Here is a 24372-nt window from a genome sequence, read left to right as displayed (position 1 = left end):
TCAAGTTCTAATGGTCACCTTGACCCCTAACCAACTTGTGATTAGAAACCTTGGTATATAATGAAGATGCCATAATAGGTGATGGAAGGCCCATTGATAAGTCAAACTAAAGCACTCATTCACTAATAGTGTTTTAGGTGTTCAAAAGAACAAAGATAATTCAATCTCACAAATAATTTTCTGTATAAAATTCAAGCTTAATTCTTATTGAAAAATAATCCTTTGAATAGGCTACAAAGTCATGAAATAAACCCTAAAAACAAAGGGAAAACCGACCATATAAAGTAGTTTCCTATGGTGGCCGAAATTCTCACTCCTTTCCTAATCTAATTTGGATTAATTAATTTCTTTATTTTGAATTAGGAATTAATTAATTTACAATGAAAATAATAAAATAATAACTTACCTAAACTTATTTTTCCAGCAAATAAATAAATAAAAACCTAAAAGGAATGGAAATTTCCTGAAACAAAAAGTAGATTCAAATTAGGAAACTAAAATACTAGCTTTTTGACGTTGACTTTGACCATTCTTTGACCAATTTGAGCTCCAAATCATCATCAATATGCTTTTTAGAATGCCAAATAAGCTGACCATGAAGTTCCACACGTTGCCCTTGCTTGGAAGAAAGAGAAAAATCCAACTCAACATAATACAGTAAAGTCAGCACGAAATACAGCAAAACCCGGCAAATCTTGGACCCATGCTCACACCACCTGTTTGTTTGCCTTTGAAGCTGCCTTAAGTTTATTTCATGACTTATTAGACATATCAATTGAATCCATAAAGATTTGGAACCATTTCATGCTGCTCGTATCGGCTTCCACCGCTTGTATGCTCAAAATAGATCTTGATTCTTCAGGAATAGACACACCATCTTGAGAATGGATTATGCCCTAGATAAAGGCAGCAAGGTGATCCCTAAACCTCTTAGCTTAAGCTTTAGTGATTGGCTCGGTCTTCATCCCTATCGGGTCGATACCCTAGTGGGTTGTCAGTTGTACAGTTTCGAGCAGAATCACATCATCCTCCCATCTTACTATAAATTATTCCACAAGTTTCAGCATTTCAAATGACATACAGGGAATAAGTGCAATATTAAATAAATACATGTAACATAGTATACAGAGCATTTTAAAATTACAACTAAGTATGGAGTTTAATACAGATAAAAAAGAAAAAAAATTACAAGATAGGAAGGAAAAAAGAGAAAGAACTCCTTGGAAGATAGCAACAAAGTAAGAAGTCAAGCTCACCTTGAACGATCAACGTCTAGCAAACTTGAGTTTAGGGGAACGGATTTAAAAATATGAGATACTAACTATCTCAGTGAGTGACCCAATCTACTATATAATAATAGTAATAATATAACAATATAATAAACTTGACTAATTAATAATAAATAATTAAAAATAACATTTTCTTTCAAAACTCTCACAATTCACTTAGTTAGAAAGGTTTTCTTTTTAAAATATTTTCACAAAATCCAATATTTGTATACCCCAAAATCAAGGAAATCCATAAATAAATAAAATTCAAATAGAATATAAGTAATTTAGAATTTAGAGCTTACACTGGAAATACTTTAAGAACAAGTTATAAAATTTATAATAAAATATCATATGATAAAAGAAAATCATAAATAAATTTGCACTAGGGAAGTTTGGCGTAAAAGAAAATTAAACTCAATATATAATTTATAAATTTTATTAATTAAATCAATGAAAAAATCAAAGGATTATTTTGATTAATTTAAAACCTCAATTTTTAAATTAGATAATAGAATACAATAAAATTCATGTTAAAATCTCAAATTTAAATAAATAATACCAACATTGTAAAATGAAATTTTAAAGCACCAATTTAACATAAATATTAAAATCATGATAAAACGCATTGTACATATCAATTTAAGATAAATGATAAAATACAATTTAAAGCATCAATTGAAATAATGATAAAAACACAATTAAATGCATTTTAAAGATAAATAAAATCTGAAAAACATTAATTTGAAATGAATGGTGAAAATACGAATAAATCCATTTTAATTCATCAAACCCATTTAAATTGTAAAATCATGGTTAAATGCATTTTTGAAACATTAATCTAACTAAATGATAAAAACATTATTAAATACAATTTAATTTTAAATATTCTTTTAAAACATTATTATTTTGGAAATCATATTAATAAAACACTTTATGCATCAAATTATATATCAGTGATGCTCGATGGTACCTGGTATCCCAAACACCGCCTCATGGTGAGGTTAAAGAGAGAAACTTGCACTCGACTGCTTTGGCATCCCAACAGCACCGATGCTTATAGCGACCATCCCGGCCATAGAAAGGGGCAGCTATGACCAATATATCAAACTTGCCTGCCCTTGGATCCATAGCATCTCATGGGAAAGCATACAACTTGCATGCTTATCACAATTACATATATAGTACAGAACACCAGTATTGTATGGTGCATATCAAGCTAATAAAACCATCTATTTTTCAAGTGTCGAAATCTCATCATTTCCACTACATTTAATACAACTTTTCAAATCCATATAATCTACATTTACTTTAAACCATCATCATAATTCCAACACTTAAAAAATCATCAATGCAAATCCATAAATTTTAAATCCATCAATTTAAATCCATCAGTATAAATACACCAAATTTCCAATGGCATAAAATAAAACCCTTAATATTTGAATGCATAAATATATTTTTGAAACATAATAATTAAAAACAATATTTTTGTCAAATCCTCAAATCAATTTAAATCAAACATATTATTAAAACCAACTAAAATTCATACATAATTAAATTCTACAATTCCTCAATACCATTAAGTAAATTCCAAAATTATTTCACGCATAATAAATTTAAATAATATTTTCCTCCAAATCCATAAAATCAGTCCATACTAAAGATAATATTAAAATCACATGAAATTCATATATTTTTAAAATCATGTAAACACATTTATTATGCATCATAAAATCAACATTAAACTTAAGAAAAATTTATCAAAGACTTTAAATCCATAATTTTTTAAATCCCAAAATAACATTTGGCAGCAACACACATAAATTCATCATAAATCGATAATACAAATTCGGATCAAAATTCTCTTAAATATCAAACACAATTTGCATATTTTCCAAAAATTCAATTATCACAAAATATATATAATTTAACGCCCCAAAATAAATTTGAAGGTGGATCACTCACCTCAAGCACACGTATCAATTAAGAACCTCAACGGGATCGGTCCCACGACTCACACGTGCTCCTAAATATCAATCCACAAAATCGATTAAATTAATATTTTAATTGAGTAAATTATACACTGTTACCTGGGGGAGCTAACATAAACCATATCCAAAATTCACAAATGTATACCGAAACAAAGGTTGTAAGAATTGAGTCTTACCTCCAGAAGATCGGACATGTGGTGGCTGGAATCTCGTAAGAAAGCTTTCGGATTTAATACTCTCAAATCTCTTAATCCATCTAGAATTGGGGAAATAAGACCTTGGATTTGAGTTCAAGGAGGTCAAATTAGTGGGAACGGGTAGTTGGGATCATCAAAAACTTGCCAGAACGAGGTTTCACGGTGGCCAATGGCCGTGATTTTTGGTAGGGAGGATGGATAACTCAATGGAACCAATAATGTTGAAAATGGGTGGTTGGTATGGAAAAAATTGGTTGGAGAAGGAAACGTTACCGTCGCAGAAAAAAGCCCCGATCTAGGCACATCGCCAGCGATTTGGCGGTGGGTTTTAGGGCGCTGGCTGGAAATGGAAGGGCGGTGGTGGTGGTCAGGCATGTGTAGGAAGGGGGTGGCCAGAAAAGGATGATCGATGGTTGGTCGATTACTCACTCTCTCTCCTCTTTCTCTTTCTCTCTCCTCCCTTTCTCCCTTCTCCCTCATACCTCTTAGCCAATCAAAACACCCGTGGGTGCCATTGTGCACCCACGAGCTAGCCCAAATTTTTTACATGTGGCACAGTGTCCGTCATTGGACACTGTGCACACATAGATCAATACACGTTAAATGATGTCTTAGAAAAACTTTGTAGGTTCATAACTTTCTAACCAAATGTCCAAATTAGGTGTGCCATTAGGCTATGAACTCGTATCAACAAGTACTTTACAACCATACATGAGTTAAAATAAAATTTTACGAAAACAACAAGTCAAACTTGGCACCCTCAAACAGTTTGGATCGCATCTTGTTTTGCTCATAACTTCCAAATGGTAGCTTTGCTTTTGACGTATCACAAACTCAAGATGATGTGTACTTTGCAACGGTGTCTCGATCAATGCAGAATTCCCTTCGGAATAAAAAGTCAAAATTTACTCCTTCTCGGTCAATGGAGATCAAACCCGATAAGTCTCGATCAACGTGAAAAAAATTATGGTGTACTTTAGGCCGGGGTGTTACAATATATATATATATAGATATAAATGTATTCATAAATAGATATTCATGTGTATATATATATATTCATTTTTTTAAATATGCACATACAAACATTTAGCAAGCATATTTTTAACAAATATAAATGTTCACATATATCTATATTTTTTTTTCATATGTATATACAAGAGCTTTCAACAAATATATATTCAATGAAATACATATATGTATATATATATATATATGTATGTGTGTGTGTGTGTGTTTATATTCACACACAAAATATAATTTATACATTTTCACATACAAACACAGACACACACACACACACATATATATATACAGAATGTATGTATTAGCAAACATACATGCATATATACATCTAAATATAGTTTCTGTGTTCAATTTCATACTAAATACAAAAATTCATTTAAAAATGACAATTTTCTAGGTATACCACCAAAATTCATAAATATGGTACAAATAGAAAGCTAAGAGGATGCGGAGCACTAAACTAACATATGTTAGGCTCAAAACTGTTGACATTAGTAGAAAAATAGTTGAAAAGTTTTGGCCTAATATATCTAAAAAAATGGTTTGGAATTTGGATGAATAGAGATCATTTTTTAGGTCAGGGGGTGTCAAAAACTAGGGGAAAGATAGATCTCATGGTTGGAGACTATCGAAAAATCGATGAATGGGAGGTCATCGATAGTCAACATCACTTGGCCTTGGGCTACCACACCGATCGATGCATGTTTCCGTTTGATAGCTGGAGCATGGCCAAACGGTCGGTTAATAGAGAGTGGGGGAGAGAAAGAAAGAAAAGAGAGAGCGAAAGAGAAAGAAAGGGGTTGTTCCTCTTTTGCACATGAGGGAGAAGAAGAGAGAGGGGGTGGGGGCAAGGAAAAAGAGAAAGATAACAAAAAGAAATATAAAAAGAAAATGAAAAATAATTTTTTATTAAAGATAATTCGTGGCCTTCCCAGTTTTAGACACGTGGAATTTTTTAAACGTGATACATGGCACCTTCCAATCGGCAACACATGGCATAAGTCAGAGACTCCTTTAAATATTTCATTATTTGGTAAAGTCAATCCTGGAAAAGATAGACACCACTTAATGAGAATCTACCCGAATCCGCACAACTGACAACCTACGAGGATGTTGACCCAATACGGATGAAGACCGGACCAATCATTAGATCTCAAGCCAAGAAATTTGAGGATAAATTGGCTGCCTTTATACAGCGAGTAATTAATTCTTAAAAGTGCTTGACTATACCAGAAGATACAAGGCCTGTTTTAAGCATTCAAGTGGTAGAGGCCGATACGGACCTGGGTATTTTCATGCAAATACGGACTCTGGGTAGCAATAAATGATTCCAACACTTTATGGACTCAATGAATATCAATAATAGGTCATGGAATCAACCAAGGAAGAATCAAAAGCAATAAAAAAGGGCTTGTGTGCATAAGAGGAAAAGTGGCCAGTTTTGCTGGATTTTGTTACTGGCTTTACTGTATTTTACTGAGTTGGCATTTTCTCTTTGTTCCAATCAAAGGCAACGTGTGGGACTCAATGATCATTCTATTTACCACCCTAAAAAGCATATGGAAGCTGATTTTGAGCTTAAATTGGTCAAATATTGGTCAAAGATAACTTAGTTAGAAAGATAGTCAATTAGTTTCTTAATTTGATTTTGACTTTTTGTTTTAGTAAATTAGTCTTTTATTTGATTTCTATTTATTTATTTGCTGGAAAATTCAACTTAGGAAAGTTATTATTTATTATTTTCATTGTAAATTAATTAATTCCTAATTCAAAATAAAGGAATTAATTAATCAAAATTAGATTAGGAAATGAGAGAGAAAATTAAGCCAAGCTTGGTTTCCTAATCCTTTTGGCCAGTTTTATCCTAGGTTTTTAGGGTTTTATTGCTTTATGACTCTAGCCTGTTTAAGGGCTTATTTTTTAGGAAGAATACACATTTAATAATATTCAAAAATTATTTTGTGAGATAGAATTCTCTTTGCTTTTCTTGAACACCTACAACACCATTAGAGAGTGAATGTTTTAGTTTTGATTTATCAATAGGATATCCATCACCTATATGGTGTCTTCATTATATCTAGGTTTCTAATCATAGGTTGGTTAGGGATTAAGGTTTTCCTATAAGAACTTGAACTTAATTGAGATCCAGGCTAATATAATATGGGTTTAGGCACGAGTCGACCTAGGTTCATATCATTTGGTATTAGAGCCGAATTTTGTTCAGGTTTGATCTATCTTATTTATTTTATGTTAATCCACAATTTTAGCATTAGGTTAAGGCTACATGTTCTGCATCTTTAAAAAAAATATTATTCATTCATTGCTGAAATTAGGTTATTTGTTTTACCCTTTTTTTTTTTTTTCCTAGTTTGTTGGTTGTCTTTCATCTTTGTTCTTAGTAATTTAGTTTATTGCTGATTTTTCTTTTCTGTTTTTATATTAAATATTTGCATTCATATTTTTTAAAAAAAAAAGAGGAATTGCGGCAATATATAAAAATTTACTCAAAAAAAATTGCAAATTTGTATTTTGTTGTTGGTGGTCATGGGTTTGGTAGCATATTGGTGTTGGATTTGCAATTTTGTTGTTAATTCTTGCTACTGCAGTTGAGTTCATATTTGTGAATGGAAAAGAAAAAAAAAATTAGAAGCTCGGTTTTGGTTGAAGTTTGGAGTGTGGATTTGTTTGAGCTGGAAATTTGGTTTGTGATGTTTTGGAGTTGCTGGAATTTTATATTGCTGTTGGAAATTTGTATTTTAGAGTGCTAAACTTATTTGGATTAAAATCAATTAAAGGATCTGATACAAAAACTTGAATTACAAAGAAAAACAACCAACAACTATCCTATATTATTGTTCGATTTGATTCTTGTTCGTGGTTGAATTTCTTTCTCTATATTTTATCCTTGAATTATTGGTTCATTCATATTTTGGACAGCTTTTATTTCATTCCAAAAATTTGCTTGTTGATTTACCTTGTTTTTGCTTAGAAAAGCCGAGAATTAGGTTTTATTAATTTGCACGGTATTGCTTACTTTTTGCAACTGTTTTGTTGATAAGTTTAATTAAAACATACATGTAATCTAATTGCTGTTTAGTGGGTGTTTTAATTATAACTTTGAGTTAATTCTTTGAGTGGAAAAAGGGAAGAGTGTGTAAGCTTAAAAGAGGATCAAAAGCCGAAACTAATGTGCAAACATGAGTTTTGAGACCTTGTTTGAGTGAAACATGTAAGGGAGTGATTTTGGTGAGGTTCCATTTTATTTTATTGTTATTCATACTAACATGGCAGATTCAAGGGTGAGAAGAGGAGATGTACCATTAAGAATTAATGAAGAGGAGTCTGTAGGATTTTATGGTGATTCTCGAGCTTTAGGAAGTGGAGGTGAGCACACGGACATGATGGCGGTCTTGGAGCAATTACAACAGATGAATGCTCGCTTTGATCACCTAGATCAAAGGACGGATAGGTTGGAAATATCATAAGGTGGACCGAATTTAGGGCAAGAATTCCATGGTGGTCAAGGTTGAGGTCAAAGAGGTCGCAGACCCACAGGGAGGATTTTGAAGGAGGAAAATTAGGGAGATAAGTTGGAGGAGGATTTTGAAGGCATCTATGCTCTCCAAGGAAGACAAAACCATGGGAGACTAGCAAGGGAGGAGGATGATGATCTTGGGAATATTAAGGTCAACATACCACCGTTCATGGGAAAAAGTAAACCGGAGGCATACCTAGAGTGGGAGGAGTGTATGGAGATGATCTTCGATTGTCACAACTATTTGGAGATTAAGAAAGTAAAAGTGGTAGAAATGGAATTTGGACATTATGCACTTCAATGGTGGACTAATGAGCAAAATATCCAAAGGAGAATAGGTGTTGAATTGATTACTACTTGGTGACAAATGAAAGGTGCCATGAGGAAGCGATTTCTACCAACTCATTACCATAGGTTGCTACATCATAGACTCCATTCATTATCTCAAAGAAGTAGAACTGTGGAGGATTATTACAAGGAGTTTGAGCATGAATGAAGAAAGAGAAGCAACCATGGCACGGTTTCTAGGTGGGTTGAATCATGAGATAGCTAACCAATTGGAATCGCAACAATATGTGGAATTGGAAGAGATGTTGCAAGTGGCCATCAAACTTGAGAATCAAATCAAGAGGAGGGGTACAAGTACATGGCTTGGAGGAGTTTCAAATAGCAGGAGATCAAATCCAAGTGCTTGGAGAAGCAATCCTACCTTGAAGCAAGAAAAAAGCTAAAACTAGGTGAGGAAAGCACCAATCAACCCAAAAGGAAGTCTAACATTGAATCTGTCCAAGCACACAAATATGAAGGTAAATCCGATCCTATACCTCCTAGGACTCGTGACATTGTGTGTTTTAAGTGCCAGGGATGAGGACACTAGTCAATACCCAAATAGAAGAATCATGGTGCTGAAAGGTAATGGTGCTTTAGAGTCTGAAAGCGAAGAAAGTGACGCTGAAACAGAAATTAATGGTGAAGAAGTTGGAGGTGAAGAACTTGAGGAATCCAAAACTCTCAAGGCAGATAGGGCCGAATTGAGCGTGGTGAGTAGGAAAGTCTTGACCGTAGACAAATATGAGGAATAACTTTAAAAAGATAACATCTTCCACACTCGTTGTGAAATTCAAGGTAAGATTTTTAGTATGATGATTGATAGTGGAAATTGTGCTAATATAATTAGTAATTTTGTGGTTGATAAACAAGGCCTAACAACAATTAAACATCCAAAACCATACAATTACAACGACTTAATAATAGTGGTGAGATGAAAGTAAATAAACAAGCCAAAGTAAAATTCAGCATTGATAACTATGTGGATGTTGTATTGTGTGATGTTGTTCCTATACATGCGGGTCATATTTTGTAGGGTAGGCCATGAGAATTTGATAAGGATGCCATACATTATGGGGGAGAGAAATCCATTGTATTTAAATTTAAAGGAAAAAAGGTTAAGTTGGAGCCATTAACTCTAAAGGAAGTATTTAGAGACCAACTACAAATGCAACAAAAGAGGAAGGCCGAAAAGCTTAAAGAAAAGGTTAGTATAGCACCCACAACTTCATCATCTGTCCAAGAAGGTAGGTCCAAACTTGCTATCCAAGGTAAGCACTCTAACACTTAAATTGAGTAGAAAAATCATGAGAAAGCTGAAAGTGGAGTGAGAAAAGTTGAAAAAGCCGAAAGTGAAGAACAACCTAAAAAAGTCGAAAGCCAAATCTAAGTTGAAGCCACATGGTTTGTACCTCCCATTGCCAATTCCTTCTTTTTCTTGGTCACATTTGTCTATGGATTTTATTCTTGGTTTACCTAGAACAAAGATGGGTAAGGATTCAATTTTTATTATTGTGGATAGACTTTCTAAGATGGCACATTTTACTTCATGTAATAAAACTGATGATGCATCTAATGTTGCTAATTTGTTTTTTAAGGAAATTGTTAGATTGCTTGGTATGCTTAGAACAATTGCTTCAGATAAGGATGCAAAGTTTTTAAGTTATTTTTGGAAAAATTTGTGGGCTAAGTTAGGAACTAAACATCTATTTTCAACTACTTGTCATCCACAAACTGATGGACAAACTGAAGTAGTAAATAGGAAAAATGTTTGTCACATGTTAAACTTGCTTATAATAGATCTTTGCATTCCGCTACTAAATATACACCATTTGAAATTGTTTATGGTTTTAATCCTTTGACTCCATTAGATTTGATCCCTTTACCTTTAAGTGAACGTGCTAATCTAGATGGAAAATAAAAAGCTAATTTTATGAAGCAAATTCATGAAAAGACAAAGGCGAATATTGAGAGGAGGACCAAACAATCTGCAAGGAGTGCTAATCATGACTAAAAATAAGTTGTCTTTGAGATTGGGTTTGGTTGCACCTAAGAAAGGAGAGGTTTCCCGAACAAAGGAAGTCCAAGCTTATGGCGCGCGAAGATGGACCTTTTCAAGTTTTAGAGCAGATAAATGACAATGCTTACAAACTTGATTTATCGGGTGAGCATAATGTTAGTGCCACATTTAATGTTGCTTAATTATCACCTTTTTATTCAGGTGATGACTTTGATTTGAGGGCAAATCCTTTTCAAGAGGAGCGGAACAATGAGAATCTACTCGAACCTGCACAACCAACAACCCATTGGGGTGCTGACTCGATATGGATGAAGACTGGGCCAATCACTAGAGCTCAAGCCAAGAGATTTAAATACAACCTAGCTACCTTTATATCAGGAGTAATTAATTCTTAAAAGGGATTGACAATATAGGAACATACAAAGCCCATTTTAAGCATCCAAGTGCTAGAGGTTGATACATATCTGGGTAGCTATTTTAGTGAAAATATAGACTCTGGGCAGCAGGAAATGGTTCAAAAACTTTATGGACTCAATTAATATCAATAAGAAGTCATGGAATCAAGCCAAGGCACAATCAAAAGCAATCAAAAAGGGCTTGTGCGCATAAGAGGAAAAGTGGCCGGTTTTACTGGATTTTGTTGCTGGCTTTACTGTATTTTGCTGAGTTGGCATTTTTTTCTTCGTTCCAATCAAGCGAAAAGTGTGGAACTCAATGATAATCCTTTTTGGAATCCTACAAAGCATATTGAAGCTGATTTGGAGCTTAAATTGGTTAAAGATTGGTAAAAAACAGCTTAAGAAAGTTAGGAAAGTTATATATTTACTTTCTAGTAGAGTCTCTAAGTTAGGAAAGCTGATGGCCAAATTTTTGATGTAATGGAAATTATGAAAAAGTTCAATAAATCTTAGGAAACTTTATGGGCATTTCTTGCATCACCCATCACATGGCATGTTTGGCATACACTAGTTTTTATATTTGAATACACTATAAAAGGATTTTTGGTGAAAAAATAAATATTTGGTTTTGTATATTATTTGAAAAGGACTTTGTTTACTTAAACTATCTTTGGCATGGAAGTTGTTTCTAAACAAATAATTTGATTTTGAACTATTCGAATTGGAAACTTTTGGACCTGGATTGATTTACTTAAAATTTTGTTGGCACTTTTGCCATTAGGAATTGACTTTGTTTTTTTGATATTATGGATTTGATAATGAGATTCTAGCTTCGATTTGGATATTGATTTAGACATAGAGCATTGTCTTTCTGGTTTTATAATTATGATTTAGGCCTGAAGTTTACTTGGTTTAATATGTGGATATGAATATGGATATGGATTTGCCCTGGAGCTTGCTTGGTTGATATTATGATTATTGATTATTTATTATATGGATATGGATTCAGCTTAAAGCTTGCTTAGCAAATATTATGATTTAGTTATTGATGACTGATTTATGTGAAGATTGTTGACTTTATGCAAGGCTGCCTCTAGCTTGGCATTGTCCCACAAAGGATTAGAGGATGAGTATTGGTGTTGAGATGTCCACCCAGGTATTATATATAGTATTATTTGTATTTTAGTATTTGGTATGGAGATATCTAACCAAGGTATAGGAGGTAGTGAAACATAATATGCTATCGACTAGATGCTAAGACATTTTTCCAAGTCACAAAGATGGTACATGTAATTATATACCATGGTTAATTTTCTCATCTAACATGCATTAATCTATTGAACATGTAATTAAGACTTGAATTTAATGAAACTGTTTTTTTTTTTTTTTTAAAGGGTTTACTACTAAGTAATTATTTTCTACTGAATTCATAAGATGTTAGCAAATTGCATTTGCATAACATTATCGCATCTTATGACATATATTTTATTGTATATTATTTTGCTATGCTAGATTATTGAAATTATGTGTGGTTATCCAAAACCCCATTCATTGAGCATTCATACCCACCCATTTTTACCAAACTCCTACATGTAGTAGTTGAGGTTTAGTGCTTTGTTGATACTGGAAGTTGAGTTCCAAAATAAAGTTTAGAGGTTAAGTTGGATTTATATGGATAACTGTATTTGGAATCTTATGAAATGATTTAATTTTGGGCTTATATTTTTATTTAAGAAATGTATTCTCTTAAGCAATTTGCACTGAATATTTGGATATTTGAGTTGTCTTGATAGTTTGGATATGGTATGGATATGATTATTCAATACAAAAAAATGATGATTTGATGAATAATGTTTCTAAAAGGCAAGCCTTTTTAACTTGGTGTTGTTGGGTTAATTCACTTAATGACATTAAGATAGCTAATGTCATCATGGATAGAATCTTTGAAATATGAGTCCTAATATTTTCCTGAAAAGAAAGAGAAAAGAATATGCTCCTTTTTATTTTTTATTTTTTGTAAGTAGTCCTAACATTTTCCTAAAAAAGGAAAAAAAATTAAAAGGATACTACTTCTTTTTTGCGGTAGTAGAAAAAAAAATATATATATATATACACACTAAAAGAAAATAGAAAGAAAAAGAACTATTTGCCAAAAAAAGAAAAGAAAAGAAAAAATGCAAAAGGTAGTATGTACCACTTTTTTTGGGTCAAAATATACTACATGCCACTTTGGACAATTTCTGATGTGACTTGTTTCACCATTATACAACACAACCGACACCATTCAAGCTTTTATTTTTATTTTTTTAGTTACTCTTTAAGGCCAGTGCATATGCCCTTGTCCAGTTTTCAGACTCAAAGGTTTTACCATTGAGGATGACAATTTGCCCCACCATCCTTTATCCCTATGGGAACCATCCCTAATTGAGTGGGAAATCTTTGGTTAAATAGAAAATCGAGTTGGAGATGAGGTGAAAATCCATATTTCGTGTTGGAATCGAAGCGGAATGTCAATTATATTTTCTATCTCATATTGGTCATGTATATATATCTATGATTAATGAAATATATATTTATATTTATATTTTATAATATTTCTATACTTAAATATAATTATATTAATAATGTAAATATAATATATTTTTTGTTAAAAATAATATATATATATATATATATATTTCATTTTCTATTATGGGGAAATGGAGAATTCCCATCCCACTTTGGTTCTCGATTAAGGAATTCCCATCTTACCTCGGTAAATAATTAAAAAAAAAAAAAAAAACACCATATGGAATGGGAATGAGACTAATTTTTGAAGGCAAGGCAGGGTATGGAAGAGGTCATCCTCGTTGTCATTCCTATTTACCATATATGTCTAAATAAGAAAGATAATAATTGTTGGAGATTAGTTCGAAAGAAGTGTAAACTTGAAGAAATGGTGGAGATCATGTGTACTTGTCCCTCTAACATTTGATTCAAGGCGATATAAAGCCACAGGCCTGAGCTTGCCAATATCTTCTATTTCAAAGGCTTCTAGAACCCATCATCCCTACCTCATTAAACTCTCCCAAGTGTTCCAACTACCCACCGTTCACATTCCAGTCTGTGGAACTGGCAGACCACTAATAGACTATGCCCTCATCGTTGAGTAATATATATATATATATATAGAAAGAGTGTCTAGGATAAGGACCGACCGCATGGCTTTCATCAGGACAAAAAACGTGATGAAAATTGAAGCCCTTGGATTTGCACATCTGGCATCAACGGGCCAGATTCAAGTTGCTTACATTGAGAATTTTGGCCAAATATCTCCTTTCCCATTTGCAGCTTCCTTTTCTCTTCTCCTCTACTTCCACACTTCCACCATTCCAGTGATGTTGCAAGCCACCGATCTCCAGCTCACAGGAAAGCCATTCAGTCCCACCCGTTCTAGTCATTCTTCGCTATTCCACTGGCCAGCCTTGCCCCAGATTCTCTGTTGCTTCCACCATCTAGGGCGTGGGTTAAATCTGTAACTTCTTCCCACCGTTGCAGCTCTACCATTCTAGCCATTCTTTGCTGCTTCCACCATCTAGGGCTTGGGATAAATCTGCAACTTCTCCCCACTGTCGCAGCTCTACCGTTCCAGCCATGCTCTGCTGCTTCCATCGGCCACGGGCTAGCCTTGCCCTAGATTTTCAACTCTTTCCACCATTAAGAGTGTCTAGGTCAAATCTACAACTTCTTCTTTTGCCTTATATTTAGTGGTTGTGGTTAATATGAAGAAGAAGGTGCATTAATTTATATGACTGCAAATGTAAAAGTGGGTTGTTAGGCAAAAATGTGTTTCAATAAATAATGATTTTGCAATTGCGTATATTTGCACGGGGTTCCACTCACCATTAATCAGTTTTACTCCTATTTTTGATTTCTTATAATTTTCTATTCCCTACCATACAAAGCATTATTGATACGAACCTAGATGATCTGCTCCTAAACCCGTATTATATTAGCTCGGACCTATTTATGTTCAAGTTCTAATGGTCACCTTGACCCCTAACCAACCTGTGATTAGAAACCTTGGTATATAATGAAAACGCCACAATAGGTGATGGAAGGCCTATTGATAAGTCAAACTCAAACACTCATTCACTAATGGTGTTTTAGGTGTTCAAAAGAACAAAGAAAATTCAATCTCACAAATAATTTTCTGTATAAAATTCAAGCTTAATTTCTCATTGAAAATAAGCCTTTAAATAGGATTTGAATGAACAAAATAAAACCCTAAAAGGATTAGGAAATTTCGCCCAACATAAAATCCAATTAGGAAATTGCCTAATTTCACATCCTTTCTTAATCTAATTTTGATTAATTAATTCCCTTATTTTGAATTATGAATTAATTAATTTACAATGAAAATAATAAAATAATAACTTTCCTAAACTTATTTATCTAGCAATAAATAAATAAAAACTCAAAAAGTCAAATGCAAATTAGAAAACAAGTTGACTAGTTTGACAAGTAAGTTGACTTATGTTTGATGTCCGAGCTAACTGATGTCTGCCTAATGTCCGAAGGAACTGGTGTTTTCCGAGACATAGATGACACCAGTGTTGTCCTAGACATGGATGGACTGATGTTGTCCAAGGTAAAATGCTCTCCGAGGTGTGGATGTCCTCCGATGTATGGATGCCCTCCGAGGTATCCGAGTTATGGTTGCCCTCCGAGGTATGGATGCCCTCCGAGGTATGGATGTCCTCCTAGACATGGATTTTCTCCGAGGTATGATGTCCTCTGAGCTATGGATGTGTGGGCACAGGCGGAATCACATCAATTATGTTGATTGTTTATTTCCATAATCTTTTAGCTGCTACAACCGTATATTCCAGTATTAATTAAATTATAAACTTGGGAGATTGAAACATTAATGTTGCAACCAAAGATGCTGCTATGTAGAAGATTGTAGACGGAGAGTAAAGTCAGCGTGTTTTGGTGGTTGATGGGGTTAGGAAACAATCTTAATGGTTTTTTTAGGCATAGATAATAGCCACACACATCCTAAAAACTTGATTTATGGAGATATTTTTATTCATTTTTTTCCTCTTTGAAAGAAAGTTATTGGATAAAGGTGGAATTTCCTTATCAATAAAAATTATACGCAATCCTCAACTGCATATACAATAAAAGGTTATATTAAATATGTTTAAATAAAAGATGCTAGCCACAATTACTCAGTTACAACGAAATGATAAAAAGTAAATTTAGGATGATAAGCAAGGCCAAACAATTTGACAAATTACCCAAAGAGAGCCAATTTAAATGCTAAGATGGAAGAAATATCAAGCCTCACATGCTTAGTGGTATCACTCATTTTCTATGGACAAACCCAAAGGGAAAAATGCATGTAAGCTCATTCTGAGAAAATTAAGATAATTAATTGAAGTGAAAAAGTTCGAAAAGAGAAGAGGAAGCAAAGTAGAAGAGGAGCGAGCTGGTGGGTTCACAAGGGTGGTGCGAGTTGGTGAAATTGGTAATTTTGGTGAAGGTGTTTCGAGCTGGTGAGAGCAGGAATATGAGCTGCTGTGAGCAGGAATGTTAGGTTTGGCAAAAATTCTCACGTGAGAGTTGTAATTGAAGCTGGGCTATTGATGCCAAGTGTTACAATCCAAGGGCTCCAATTTTCATCACGTTTTGGGCCCTTAAGAAAGCCATGCAGTCGGTCTTTATTCTAAACACTCTATATATATATATATATATATATATTTAGTAAAAATCGTTGAGGAGTATTTTTGAGAAAGACCCGGTGGACAGGTGGACAATTACATACTTTGTATACTTCACTGCCACGAAAGAAAAGAAAAATAAAATTATCTACTACATATTGCTTAGGACAATTTCTGTGCAACTCTGTCGTTTCAACATCAATATACGATATAACCCTATTAAGAATAATGTTTTTCTTTCGTTTTGTGAAAGGGTAATCGGGCAGTGTACGTGTGGAGAAGGGAGCGTAGACCGAGTATTTGGACCAGAGTAAAACAAACAAAATGTCTTTTAAGCTTCAGAAGCCAGAAGTAGCCAGTATTTTAGAAGCCACGTGATTTTAGTCATTGTACTAAGTCCAGTGCCCACGTACTCATCCATTTTTCTGACTTGAAGGTTTTACCGCATATAAAGAACCAAGAGAATTGTTGGCGAGTTAGAGAAGACAAAACATATGGAAAGGAAAGGCCAAAAATTGGTACCCTTCCCACTACCCTTTCAAGGTCATATAAACTAATAAACCTCATGCTTCAGCTTGCCAATATCCTTTATTCCAAGGGCTTCTCCATCTCTATCATTCATACTTCTTTCAACTCTCCCAACCCTTCCAACTACCCACATTTCACTTTCCACTCGATCTGCGAAGGCTTAGCCGAAAGTGAGGCCTCCATAAAAGATGTTATCGCTCTTATTTCACTGCTTAATATCAAATGTGTCGATCCATTTAGGGAATGTTTGGGCAGGCAGCTATGCGATGTTTCAGAGGAGCGTGTTGCTTGTTTGATTTCTGATGCTATTTTTTACTTCACGCAGTTGCTGAGAGTCTTAAGCTTCTAAGGGTTGTGCTTAGGACTGGGAGTGCCTCTTCTTTTCTTGCTTTTGCTGCGTTTCCACTTCTGCGGGAAAGGGGTTACCTCCCAATACAAGGTGTGTGCTTTCTTTTCTTATTTTTGTTTCATAGCAAGGTATGAAAGATCAGCCATGGTGAATTAATCTTATCTTGGTTTTAGGGTCAATATTACTTGTTTGATTCAAATAGATATTTGGAGTTGGACCGTCCAAAATATCATAGTGGTTAAGAATTATTTTGCAATTCTGTTAAATTAGGGGAAAAAAAAAAAGAAGAAATTATACTTCTTTATTTTCGGTTGAAATAGAGAAAATTACACTTTAGTTACTTTAAACTTAGCTTTTCTCATTTAGGGGTCTTGATTTTTTGTTTTCTTATTTGCATCAGATACCTCTAGTTGCAATTTGTCCAAATTTAATAAAATCTGACAAATCCCATCAAAAAAAGATCACATGATATTCATATGACATTCAAAATTGTTTATTCATTTATTTATTTATTCAACTCATTTCAGCAAAAATAATATTAAAGTAATTTCAGATCCCATACCCTGTAGTTTCAAAAACTTATACTTTTGTCCAAATCCATAAAAATTTAACAGATTCAATAAAAACATGGGTCACGCCGTACACACTTGAAACCCAAAATTGCTTATTTATTTATTTATTTTTCTTTTCTTTCAATTAGTTTCCGCAAAGACCCCCCAAAAAAAAAGAAAAAAAAAAAGGAAAGGAATTTCGGCAAAAACATATTAAAACGAAACAACTAGATAATTTCAGCAAAAACCATATTAAAAAAAAAAAAATGATAGAATAAGAACATGATGAAAAATAAAATAAAATAGGAAAGATTCAAAATTACAAGTAGATCATCTGGTTCAGTGCTGTCTCCAAAAAGCTATAATTCTGGGATAACTGAAAAACGAACAGGATTGGGGGGTTGAGACAAGTTTTGGTGGCAAAACGAACACAAAGAAACTGAAAGAAAAAGGAAGTTTAAAATGCCGTATAATAAAAGTAGGAAAGCTAAGATGCGCATACATGTGTGTACATATATATATATATATATATGTACTAACTCATTTTTATTAATAATCAGTCTACTGTTCAACCCTTGTTTGTCTTCTGTTTTCTCTGTTACATCCTCAAATATTGTCAGCAAATTAACCATATATATATATATATATATTATCTAAAATATATAACCAGATCTGAATATTTCATGTACATATCTACCAGAGCATTTACCATTAGAGCATTAATATAGCATTTTCCTTAAACTGTAAAAATATAGCATTCTGAAGACTTTTCTTGTCTCTGTCACCACCACAATTAGCACCCAAATGATATTTACAGTTGTATTTACTTATTTTATACATGAAGCCCCACATCTTTAGAACCCTACAATTGTATATAAGAATCCATTTCAGTGCTTCACAATTAATTTCACTAGGATTTCTCATGTATTTGTTCATTACACTTTATATAGGGTCAGTGTACAAACAATCAAATACATTACAAAGCCTATTGTATTTGCATATAGAACCTTTGCCACAATTTCAATATTTTGGTGATTTTTTGGATATTGAACTGCTGACAATTTAAAATTAGGTGCTAAAGGTGTAGGCATTGTTTTACAATTACTTATTGTGAATTTTTCAAGAACATTTTCCATATACTTATCTTGTGAAACAATCACTTCACCAATATCCTTCGTTTCAAATTCAGTTCTCTTCAAACTCTTTAACCTTTCAATTTCATGTTTAAACTTATAAGCTATAAACATAGACAAAGAAATATATATAAGTACTCTTCATTTGATAATTTCATATAACAAACACAGCTATTATATTTGCATATGTTTAGAACCAATAATAATGTAAGTACCAAATTTCTTGTATCATTGCCTTTGTGACTGACTAAAAACATAAAGAGATTTTTTGAGCAAATAAACCTGTTTATTATTCATTTAACTTTCAAAATATGTAAGAAGCTGTTTAATATCAAGTTGCTATAATTCGACATCCTTCTGAGCGAAAGTGATGACAAAATTCAAATTGACGTATATCTTACATGTGAAAATATTTCATTAATTCCCTCCCTTTGTGTGAGACCCTTAGCCACCGTTCTTGCCTCAAACCAAATAGGCTCAACACCTAAAAATCTTTTTTTCTTCATGAATGGCATTTGCAGCCAACCACTCTAGCTTCCTCTAGTTGCTCACTAGCTTTCAAGTTTAATTCTTGTTCAGATTCATTCTTTGCATGGAACTTTCCATTTCCCTAAATCTTTTGAATTCAAAGCTTCTTGGTAGGTCTTTGGCTCTTCTAAAACAATATCTTTTGTTAATTTAATTGCATAGGCAATAATATTTGCAAATCCATATCTTGTGGGTTCTTTAATTGTTTCTTCTGTCAGTCAAATTATAGTCATCCAGATTTTCACCTTTATCTATGGGCTTTTCATGATTTGGTGCATTTAAAATCGGCTCTGTTTCATCAAATACAAGCCGTTCAACTTGATTTTGAAGTACTTATTCTCCACTGGAGAATCAGGTAACTTCATTTCAAGATTGTAAGCATCGTCACTTGTTGCAACATCTTTAGAAATATGCTTCTCCTTTGCCAACCCAGAAATTTCAGATTTTTTTGAAAGATTGCATCTCTATTGATTACACATTTCCTTGTCAATGCATGGGTTCTAAAGTTTAAAACATTGAATCCTCTATGGATATCCCAAGAAAATGCACTTCATTGATTTAGATTATAGTTTCCAATCAGTGACATGTACAAAACCTATACATCCAAAAATTTTCAAATTTCCAAAACAGGGTACTTGTGTAGACCATGTTTCTATTGAAGTTTTCTATATCTGTTGCAGCAAATGACATTTGTTAATCAAATAGACCGTTATATGAACTGCCTGAACTCAAAACTGAATAGGAAGTTTAGCATTCGATAAGATGCATCTAATATATCTCTCTGTCTAAAATGGTCATGTTCGTTCTCTCTCTAAGGCCATTTTGTTGACATGTTAGTCTCATTATCCTATGTCTCACGATGGCATATTTAATTGCAATAAGGATTAAATTCCTCATTTCAATATTAGTCCATTGTATGTTTTGATCCTTTTAACATTTCTTCTAGTTCTCGTCTCAGCTAAAATCTTGTAATCCTTAAGCTTCTAGAATGCCTCATCCTTGGTTTTAAGATCCTTCTTGAATGATCATCAACGAAAGTCAAGAAACTTCTGCACTCTCCGATAGACTGTGTTCTTGATGATCCTCATAATTTAGAGTAAATATAATCCAGAGTCTTTAATTCTTTGAACTTCAAAATTGTTTTCCACGTTTTCATGCTTATTATAAATGCAATGATCATTAAAATCGAAATTTTAAGCTGTATCACCAGCTAACAACCCTTGCTTGATAAGTTTACTTGGTCTTTTTTCAATAATATGACCAAGCCTCCTATGCCATAGAGTAATTTTGCTAAGAACTTTAGTAACAAAAGCTGAAGTTTCACTTGAAACTGCGGTCCCTATTACAAATAAACCATTTACCTTGGAAGCTTTCATGGCCACCAGAGAACCTTTAAAACACTATAAGAAGTACTATTTACAGCTTTATATTATAACCATTATCATCTAATATGGTTAAGGAGACTAAATTCCTCTTTAGTTAAGGAATATGCCTCATATTAGTCACTGTTCGGATGATATGATCATATGCTGTTTTAATTTCATAGTACAAATCCTATCAACTCTAAAAACTGCATCGTTTGCAATTAGAGCCTTTCCCCCTTCTAGCTCCTTGAAAGACTCAAAATAGCCTCTATTAGGACTCATATGGAACGAACAACGCGAGTTTAGGTCCAATCATAGCAATCACAGTTATTTGTTACATAAGCACATTTGCACTTTTGTAACCCCAAAAAAAAAAAAAAAAAAAAAAAATGGTCTATCACCATCATCTGATTCTTTTTGCTTTTTATTCCCAACATACCTTTGTAATTTGTCCTTCCTTCTTGCTTTGATAACATAGATTTAGATTTGTCTATGCTTTAACCATTTCTCTTATCAGGATCAGTCCCTTTTCAAGATTTGCCTCTAAGAGTCAATCCCCTACATTCATTGTGAGTCTTGTCACTTGTCATCCTCTCAACATCCTTAGGTGTTATAGTACCTAATACTTTAGTTCTGAAGTCTGCCTACCATTTTTTAAGTATATACAAAAGGTTTATTTCTTTTAAGTAATGAATTTTAAAGAATAACGACTTGATCATCAAAAACATTATTTTGAACACTTTATAAATATTGAACTAGTTTTCTAAAATCATCAAAAGCGTTACTAATAGGCTTACCTTAACTATTTTGAATTTGAAGAATCTCTACTTCAAGCATAGATGATTGTGAAGATTCTTCGCCATGTAGAGCTCTTCCAATTTCACCATTCATATGTAGCAATAGATTTTTTTACATCTCTCTAAGCACTTTGTCACCAGGAGCAAGAATCAGTGATCTATGTGCTTTGTCCATCAAATCCTTCTTCTTTTCTTTACCTTCACATTATCAGGAAGCTTGTCTTCACTTTAAGCATAACTACTAAACCTTTCTTAACCATCACTGCTTTAATCTTCGTTTCCTAGAGTCTAAAGTCATAATAAACAGTAAATTTCTACAATTCAAACTTTATTGTCATATTGAAAACTTTTTTATGAGTACGTATCGCTTCAAAATTGAACAAAGATCTATTGTTTAGATTACAAAATACTCAGATTTATAGTTTCACTAAATGGAATAGTGAAATTTCAAATGGACTTTGAAAGATGTTTTTTATCAAATACTTGACACCCTTTCAGCCAACTTGGCTCCGATACCAATTTGTTGGTATCAGTTGCTATTAAATACCATCACACAATATAAAACCAGATTAGTATCTCAAAGAAGTAATAAGAACAAAGAGCAGAAGAAGTTTAGCACAAGTTACATGGTTCACCTGTCTATAAGATAGCTTACATCCATGGGCAAGCAATGATGTATGGATGATATTAATCTTCAAGAGGAGTATAGATATATGCTAAAGTTTTGACTTATCAATTGCATCTTATAATAAAAGCTAACTATGGAGGCTCGTTCTCTCTTGATAACTCTCTAAAAGAATAAATTAATTAATTAAAAAAATTCTCTTAGCTCACCCTAGCTCGTAACACAAACCAAAAACTTCATACATATAGAATGTAATTAAACAGGGCAGTCTAATTATGCCATGTTAGCTATTCCACTTCTGGAGGAAATCTTTGGTACTGGATTTTCTTTCCCAAACCTCAGAAATATATATATGTCTTGGAGTCGGCAAATAATAACTAATTTTCTCTAGCACTCAATAAAATAAATTCTGTTTCAGGTCATCATAGTAGCTTAACGAAGTTTGAATTTTAGGTCATGACTAAGGGAGGCATGTTCATAGATTTTGATTTTGAATTTAATTTTTATTTATTTATTTATTATTATTATTATTATTGCCCAAAATAAGGGTACCTCTAGCTTTTTATTCATAGGTAGCTCAAGAATTTTATTTTATTTTATTTTTTTTCACTTGTTACAAGGGACTGTTTTATCGCCTTCTTTTCATTGCCTAAATTCTCTTAGCTCATTGCCTAAATTATTTATAGGTAGCTCAAGAATCTTTAATGATATTATCCATATAATTAGCATAATTATAATTGAAGCACTAAATTAAAGTTGTAACGTTCCCTTCTTTTTCTTTACTTAAAGATTCTCAGCTAGAAGAGCCAGTGGTCGAATTCCCACATCTCAAAGTCGAGGACCTTCCAGTGATTGACACCTCCAACCCATAAGTATTTTATCAAGTTGTAGACTCCCTGGTAAGTGAGACCAAAGCCTCCTCAGGGGCAGCTTGCGGACTAGCCAATAGCAACCAACCCTTTTTGCGGGTGGTTCGACCCGGATTGGTCAATGGGTCGGAGGGGCTTGAATCATTACCAAATGGGTTCCTATAGAATTTGGATGGAACGGGTAACATTGTGAAATGGGCTCCTCAACAGGAAGTTCTTGCTCACCCTGCTGTTGGAGCATTTTGGACCCATAATGGTTGGAATTCAACAATGGAGAGTATTTGGGAGGGCGTGCCTATGATTTGCATACCATGTTTCGGTGATCAATTTGTGAACGCAAGATATGTGAGCTATGTTTGGAAGGTGGGATTGCAGTTAGAAAATGGGTTGGAAAAAGGCGAGATAGAGAAAACTATTGAAAAACTAATGGTAGAGAAAGAAGGGGAAGAAATAAGATTCAGAATCTCGAAGTTGAAGGAGAAGGCTAATCTTTGCTTGAAATAAGATGGTTCTTCATATAAATCCTTGGAAAGCTTAGTTAGCCATATTTCATCCTTAGAATCATTTACTTTTCAAACTCGGCGTTTCCGGTTTGATGCGTTTCCTAAACTGTTCATTTGTGTGTCAAGTGGACCAATTACATTTTGTTGATTTACATTGTTTCTATAGGTTGAACAATGAGGATCAGAAGTTAAACATTATATGAATGTAATTTTTCTTTTTATTCAGATTATTTTGTTCGATTTTGTTTTTGTTTGCTTACAAGTTGAGATGTTTTATATCCGGCTTGATAAAATTAACTTGATAGTTAGAAATTTGGCTTCCTTGTGACGTGCCTTTTAAATTAATGGTTGGGCATCATGCAAATTTAAAAATTTAACATAATGCTACAAATATTAAAAATTTTAGTAATTTCTTTTTTATCAAATGATATTTATTAAAATATTATTAGTTGATATATTTATATAATATAAATATGAAAAAATAAACTTTCAAATGATAAATAAATTAAAAAAATAAATAAATTAAATATTATGATATTATTTGTGAGGTTTTATTTAGTATATTTAGAATAAAAAAGATTTTTTTCACACTTCTAAATTAATTATACAGAGTTATATCAATTTTAAATTTATCAAAATACCCATTTTTTATCTTCCC

The 24372-nt window shown here is 33.1% G+C and overlaps 1 pseudogene; it reads left to right on the top strand.

Annotated features, from left to right (window-relative positions):
* The first annotated feature begins 16725 nt into the window (after positions 1 to 16725).
* On the top strand, positions 16726 to 23939 carry LOC112491008 (UDP-glycosyltransferase 76F1-like; annotated as a pseudogene).
* The last annotated feature ends 433 nt before the right edge of the window (positions 23940 to 24372 follow it).

Source organism: Ziziphus jujuba, chromosome 8, assembly GCF_031755915.1.
Source record: "Ziziphus jujuba cultivar Dongzao chromosome 8, ASM3175591v1".
Taxonomy (NCBI): Eukaryota; Viridiplantae; Streptophyta; class Magnoliopsida; order Rosales; family Rhamnaceae; genus Ziziphus; species Ziziphus jujuba.
Note: the sequence above shows the minus strand (reverse complement) of the source record. Positions and strands in the feature narration are given on the sequence as shown.